Here is an 8,074-nt window from a genome sequence, read left to right on the forward strand (position 1 = left end):
GGGTTTCTGGGGATTGTTTAGCTTCTATAATTGCAACATTGTTTCTTAGAGTGCAAGCTCAGAGGCCGGGCCGCAGAGGCGGGGAACCTTGCCTTCCTCCATCACTGGAGCAAGCAAGCCTCCTGCTCACTTCAGCTGCTGACCGCCATCTTTGTTGGCAGTTAATTTGCATATCTTACTGATTAGCCAATGGGAAGTGTAGCAGAGGCACGCTTAATTATTCTTTTTGTCTTTTATTAGATAGGATTACAATCTTACTGAATCCTCACAAAGTCCCTGTGATGAAAACTTTATTTTACAGGTGAAGAAAGTGCAGATTCAGATGAGTGAAATCATTTAGGCAAAATCCTAAGCTGGGAAATGAACTGAGACTTGAACCCAGGTCCTCTCCCTCCAGAGCTAGTGGGTCTTAGTTGTGGAGTGACACATTATGCATTATATGCTATCATTTATTTGCTTTGAGAGAGAGGTCTGGATCACTAGAAATTATTTCATATTAATTTTTAAAATGTTTTTATTTGGAAATACTTTCAAACTTTAGGAAAGTTGAAAGATTAAGACGAGGATAAAGATCATCCAAATTTCCTTTGCCCAGATTCACCTGTTCAACATTTTATTCTATGTATCAGGGTTTCTGTTGAAATGAATGAATGAACTGTCTGAAAGGTCCATTTGGGACTGGAGGTCCTCCAAGATATGTAGCAAGTACCTGGTCTAAAAAGCCAGTACATGCACAGTCTCTACCTCAATAGAAGGATTTCATACTGAAGTGGGTGCTGCCTGCCTGGTCTCTCTGCGCCTCCAGAGTTTGTCATGCAGTAGGGTACTACATAGAGGTCTTTTGAATGAACACAAGAACAAATGAATGTCTGACAGAGGTGGAATGGTTGCTTAATAAGGTTCCAGAACTAAGCAGGGCAGGGCTGGGACCATAACCCATATCTCTTGGCTCCCAGGACATTATATTCTTTGTACCATGCCTGGAGTTTCCGGTAGTCACCATAGTCATCATCCTTCAGGAGAGCCCATACACGTCCTTAAGAGTAAATGGGATCAGGGTCAGCCTGGTCCACTGGAGATGGAGGAAGTGGGCATCCACCACTCACCAGCAGGAGATACACCCAGGGTGTGGACGATGTGGGCCTGATGTTCTCAGTTGAGTTGTCTTAGCAGGAACCCAGAACTTTGTAACTGCCTTCCCACTCTCACCTACCAGGCTACCTCAAGGCACTTACTGCTTTCTCCCGGGACCACTTTCCATAAAATTACATAAAGCCCTGCCCTGAGGTACAAGATGGATTGTCTTATTTCTCTTCCTTTATTTATTTCTTTAATTTGTAAAACCTCCTTCCTACCAAGAATAATTCTTCCCAAGGGCCAAGTATCATGTGACCATTTATCCCAGCTGCTAATAGACATGGTCATTCCACTGCCCTAATACTTTTTCTTTCATGTTCTAATCCCCCACACCAGCATTTCTCAAGTTTCTTGTTCACACATGAATGAGCCCATTATCCAAGTCTTGCTATTTCATTAGGTACTAGGATGTATTCATATGGAACTGGCCAGCTAGTTACAGGAGTAATACCACCACCATCATCATCAATATCAACAATACCATTGTGCATTTATTAAATAATTTCTATGTGACACACATTGTTTTAAGTGCTTTTCATGCGTGTCTTATATCAGATATGTAAGTATCCATATTAGATTGGTACTATTATCATCTCTTTTTAACGACTGAGAAAGTGGGGCACAGAGTGGTTTAGTTTGTAGCCACTATATAAGGATAGTAACAGCTATCATTTAGTGACCACCTAGTATGAGCCAGACACTGAGCTAGATACTTTGCATACTCTATACTGCATAACAGTCTTGCAAAGTTAAATATATTGCCTTTATTTTGCAGATGTAAAAACAGGCTTAGTAAGACTGAGTGACTTACCAAAGTCTAGAGCTATGGATTAGCATTAAGTGTATTATTCAGGACACAGCCAGGATTCACACCCAGTGATGTTCTTTTCAGTGTGTCAAACTGCCCCCTGAACCAGGAGTCACAAGAGCCACACACTAGTCTGGAACTAGTCAGCCATTTCTCAAAATGCAGTCTTCAGACTAGCCATCATAGAACTGCCTGAGGTGCTTATTACAAATGAACCTCTTGAATCTGAATCTCTGGGGTGGCTCTGGGGATCTTCATTTTAAAAAATAATTTCTCTGGGTGATTCTTTGATACACTCAGCTCAGTCACTAAATATTTTCATGTTCCCTGCAGAAGCAATGACCTACCTTCCTCTTCTTTGCTTACTGAATGTTTCTCATATGGGCCCAATTCAAGGGCCACCGTTTTTGGCAAATACTTCCTCTACCCTTCAGGGAGAATTACAAATTCCTGGCTCTGTACATCATTAAAAAGTTGTTCATAACTTTAATATTAATTTGTTGCACTGTGTTATAACCATCCATTTGCTAGTCTGTTTTTCTTAAGAGGCAAAGAGATTGTATTATTCATCTCATACCTAGTGTAATGCCTGGCGCATACCTGGGTGTGCAATCCATGTGTGCTGACTGAAGGCATGCAATACATGCTTACTGCACATTTGGTCTTAAGCATGAAATAATTATCATGTCCCCTGAAGGGTTCTACTAATGTCACTTCCCCACATATTGCCATTCATGTCCATCAAAAACTCACAGCAAAACATAAAAGTCCTAAAATCCTCTAGAATTGTTAAAGAATAACCAAATGTTGTCTTCCTCCCTGTCTCTTCTTCCTTTCCTTCCTTCATTCCACTAGCTGACAGTTGTCACTATACAATAGTCTGTAATTAATCTGTCATGTAGAGTACAGACAAAACAAGTAAGAGTGGGACAGACATACAAAATGTTTTGGCAGAACAATAATATTAAATATATTCATATATTTACCCACTGAACTACCAAACAAATGCAAACAGCTGAAAATAAAGCATAGAAAAATTAAAAAATAAAATATAGGTCCTGGCTGGTGTGGCTCAGTTGGTTGGAGCTTTGTCCCATACACTAAAAGGTCGTGGATTTGATTCTCAGTCAGGGCACACCCATGTTGCGGGTTCAATCCCTGGTCAGGGTGCTGTGGGAGGCAACCAATCAATGTTTGTCTCTTACATTGATGTTTCTCTCTCTCTTTCTCTCAAATCAATAAAAATATATCCTTGGGCAGGGATTAGAAAAAATAAAGAAAGAGTGATAATGGTAACAAATATCAGGTGGAAAATAAGAGAACTCCTAAGGACAAGATTCTGACAACCTCTCATTGAAAACATTATTCTTTCAACAAGCTAACAAAACAAGATTACTGTTGTGATGCAGCACTTAAGAGTGAATGCTCAGCATAATCAGCTCTTTGGGTCTATCCCAGAGAATTCATAGAGTGGGTAGGGACTGGGCAACATGCTGAGGTCCCTGAAACTGACACAGTACAAGATAAACTCAACACATTCTGGATTATGAAACCAGGACCTGATGGCCTGAGGTTGGAAAATTCAAAGCTGTTCTCACACTTGAAGCCAAGGTGGCCTGCTCTGTCTGTCCTCCCCGCTTTAAAGCAAAACAAACCTAACCGCCAGGTAGCACACTACTGAGAGAAGATCAGTGATGGACACTTTGCAGTTAAAAAGCCAAAGCTGGGTTACTTTCTGACATGACAGCTGTCACCACTGTGGAAAGCTAAGTACAGGAAAACACAACTCTCATTGGAAGTGCCTCTGTACTGAAGTTTAAGTACAGGAGTGAAAAAACCCTGGTCTGTTCTTACTAATAACAGTAAGGAATGGTGATGAGATAAAAAGCAGTTTCTAGAGGATCTTAAAGGGCAGTGGCTCCAAGCTGGCATGCATACCCCACATCGTCCAGCTACCTTCTGTGACGTGGCATTTACCCATGACCCATATTTACTTAACTCATTCCAGAATTGTCTTTGCAACACAATAACCTAGGGGTTTACTTGCCAAAAGCACCCATTATATCTTTTGATACAGGAATTTCTGTTCTGTTAGGCTACTCAGAAAATTAAGAAAGTATGCACAAATACTTTTACATTAGTCTGTAATCAAAATATGTATAAAACTATGGGGATTTTTGTTAAGTCAACAAGATCCCTATGTCAGTGGTAGTGCACACTGTTTAAACAAGGGTTCTTTCTTCTTCTTTTAAAAAAATTTCTGTGACTTTTTTCTTTAAAACAATTTTTTTAAACTTCTGTGACTTTAAAAAAAATTTATCTTTATTGTTCTAAAGTCAGACTGCTCTAACTCAATCTATCTTTCAGTTCACTAATTCTTCTGCTATGTCCAATGTATTACTAAATAGTGAGTTTAAAATTTTAATCTAGTAGTTTTGTTTGGGACTTTCAAACAAATCTACTATGTCACTTTTTTAAAAAATTACCTTTATTATTGAAAGTATTACCCTAGACCAGTGGTCGGCAAACTGCGGCTCGGAAAACTGTGGCTTGAGAGCCACATGCGGCTCTTTAGCCCCTTGAGTGTGACTCTTCCACAAAATACCGTAACAATAAAAATACATCCTGCATATCAGATATTTACATTACGATTCATAACAGTAGCAAAATCACAGTTATGAAGTAGCAATGAAAATAATTTTATGGTTGGGGGTCACCACAACATGAGGAGCTGTATTAAAGGGTCGCGGCATTAGGAAGGCTGAGAATCACTGCCCTAGACCCTGGGCCTAGGGTACAGCTGTGGGACAGGAAAACGGCCTCAGGAACAGTAGCACTGGTGCTCCGACATTCTGCCTTTCCAACTCTTTCGGGATTCCATCTGAAAATTGCCCTTGGGGTTCCCCATCATCATTTTAGCTCTTCAGTATATTTGAGATGATTTTAAAATTTCATTTTGATTAGCATTTTCAGCAGAAGAGTTAGACCAAATAACCAAACCTGCTCAGACCAGAAACTAGGACCTGGTATCCTCATTAAATCCCGACTCTCACTATTTGCCAACTCAGACCCTGGGCTGGTTAAAGTGACTTCACCTTTGGTTTCCTCATCTGCAAAATGACAGTCATAATAACATGTATACTCCATGGGGTTGTGTGAAGATTAAATGAGTCATGTGATGGGCTTGATTCAGTTCATGCCCCGTGGGAATGCTCGGTCAATGTTAGCCTCCCAATAATCACCACTGACATCACCATCACTGCCTGAGCATGGCCAATCCAGTTGGATAATGTAATGTGTATAGGTTTTATTCGGGTAAAGATAATTTCTAAGGATAGGAATAGCTTGGGTAGAAAACAATGTTCAGGAGATTAAAAAAGTCATTTAGATTGACTTTCTGATTCCAAGGAAGAAGTATTTGGGTAAGATCCACCCCCCCCCCCCCCCCCAAAAAAAAAATAAAAACTTTAGTTATTCATAAAAACAATATCAAACTTTACATATGACTTAAAAATTACAATAAGCAAATCACAGCGATTGAACAGTGGGTTAAAGTTTTAGGAACGTCTATCTTTAAAATAGAGTAACATTTTTAGTAATTAGAATTTATGAGAAATTTAATACAAGCCACCAAAGCCTTCTGGATCCCTTTTTTAATCCTTCTGAAAATCCTTTCAAAATGTAGTTGAAAATCTTTCCTATTTTGGATTAAAACGTCTATAGAACCTAACCATCTGCCTCTAAAATAACACACCACTTCACTTTCCGGTTCTCAGTCTCACCAGATAACTTTTCAAGTCTCCTACATAATCCACTGTGCCCATAATTTGTGTGTGTGTTTTTTAAATTTTTTTAAAAAATAATTCTTTATTGTTGAAAGTATTACATATGTCCCCTCTTTTCCTCCATTGACCCCCTCCAGCTGGCCCCTGTCCGCCCCCAGGCCCTCACCGTCCCATTGTCTGTGGCCATGAACCATGCATATATGCATACAAGGTCCTTGGCTGATTACTTCTCCCCTCTCCCCCACCTTCCTTCCAAGATTCCGCATTTGGTTCCATGCTTCCATGTCTCTGGATCCACTCTGTTCTTCAGTTTATTTTATTCATTAGATTCCACATATGAGAGAGATCATGTGATACTTTCTTTCTCTGACTGGCTTATTTCACTTAGCATGATACTCTCCAGGTCCCTTCATGCTGTCTCAAATGGCAAGAGATTCTTCTATTTTATTGCTGCTTAGTATTCCATGGTGTAAATGTGCCACAGCTTTTTTATCCACTCATCTCCTGATAGGCACTTGGGCTGTTTCCAGATCTTAGCTATTGTAACTTGTGCTGCTATGAACTTAGGGGTGCATACATTCTTTCTGATAGGTGTTTTGGGTTTCTTAGGATATATTCCTAGAAGTGAGATCACTGGGTCAAATGGCAGTTCCATATTTAACTTTATAAGGAAACTCCACTGTGTGTGTGTGTGTGTTTTTAAAATGCCTTAGGATCTTAGAAGAGCCTCCCTGTCTTTTTCCTTATTATCATTTTCTTGTACCTTACACTTCAGGTTATACGAGAATGAAGTAAGATTATTGACACATGCAGGACTATTTATTTGATTTCTTTTCTTTTCAATATATAAGCAGCTTAGCTAAATGTCTCTAAGTAATTTGGGGATCTTCTATACCCTATAATGAAAGTAAGATACTTAATATGAAAAAAAATGGTCTGCTTATAATTAGTGAACAAGTCATATTTGAAATAAAGTTTTTATGAATTCATTAATTTAGCACTATGTATAAAGAGAATGAGCAGAATAAATCTTGCCCCTGTGAAGTTCATAATCTAGATTGGGAGCAACACAGAAATAATTTAGTAACATAGTGAGAAGTAGAGCAATAAAGTGTTTAGTCTCTGGAGTCTGATACATAGGTTTGAATTCTGACTCTGCTATTTAATAGTTGTATGAAGTTGGGTAAATCACTTAATTTCTATATCCCTTGGTTTATTTGTCTATAAAATGAGAATTGCCGGGAGCTGGTCCATCCTTGCTGTTTCAAGGGACCTGGCATATATGGCATACTGTTCCTAATATATTTGCTCACCTTCTTGGCACTATGTGTTTTAACCAAGGTCACCTCTCCAAGAAAGGTTGTTTCCCCAGGTAGGGATTTTTCCCTGAAGTCAGGGAGGGGATGAAACATTACCTACTTCATAGGGTTGTTGTGAGGATTTAAATAGAGTTAATATTTGTAAGAGTTTATGAGTAACTGGCACACAGTGTTAATTGTTAGCTGTTATTATTGCTATTATCACTGTATAGAAGTATGTATGAACATAAAGTGAAGGCAATGGACATAAAATGAGGGCATTATATCAGATGACCTCTAATTATATATTCCCACAATTTATTATTGTCCGCTACTCTACCGCATCACTCCACCCATGTCACATAACCTTCTATTTCTGAGTCCTTGCTCATCTTTCCATAGTGATCTCTTTCTTATAAGTGTCTTTTCCCCATACTGCTTGAACCATCACATTGTATACCTTCTTATTCTCTGAATGTATGTTTGGTACAACTTAATTCTTTCTTATGTCACACATAATGTGGCCATATACAATACCATGTTCCTATTTAGCTCAGGTCTTATATGGATTACAGAGTAGTTCAACTGTACTTAACAGCAGAAGATGCTTAATAAATACTGGTGATTAATTAAAGTTACTCAGTTTCAAAAACAGCTTTTACTGGCATAGATCAGAGGTTGGCAAATTTTTTTCTGTAAAGGGCCAGATACTAAATATTTGTCACTCTATGGGCCATATGGTCTCCGCAGCAACTGCCACAACTATTCCACTCTGCCATTGTAGTGCCACAGTTGCCACAGACAATATGCAAACAAGTGGGCATGACCATGTTTCAATAAAACTTTTTTTTAAAATTTGATTTATTTTGGCTGAAACAGGTTTGGCTCAGTGGATAGAGCGTTGGCCTGCGGACTGAAAGGTCCCAGGTTCGATTCCGGGCAAGGGCATGTACCTTGGTTGCGGGCACATCCCCAGTGGGGAGTGTGCAGGAGGCAGCTGGTCAATGTTTCTCTCTCATCGATGTTTCTAACTCTCTATCTCTCTC

At 39.2% G+C, this 8,074-nt stretch overlaps 1 protein-coding gene across 2 annotated transcripts in view; it reads right to left on the minus strand.

Moving 5' to 3' along the window:
- Nucleotides 1-8,074, minus strand: part of MAP2K5 (mitogen-activated protein kinase kinase 5) — a 263,379-nt gene that overhangs the window by 105,777 nt on the left and 149,528 nt on the right. The gene's annotated exons all lie outside the window — the stretch shown is intronic.

Source organism: Myotis davidii, unplaced genomic scaffold, assembly GCF_000327345.1.
Source record: "Myotis davidii unplaced genomic scaffold, ASM32734v1 scaffold673, whole genome shotgun sequence".
NCBI classification, from domain to species: domain Eukaryota; kingdom Metazoa; phylum Chordata; class Mammalia; order Chiroptera; family Vespertilionidae; genus Myotis; species Myotis davidii.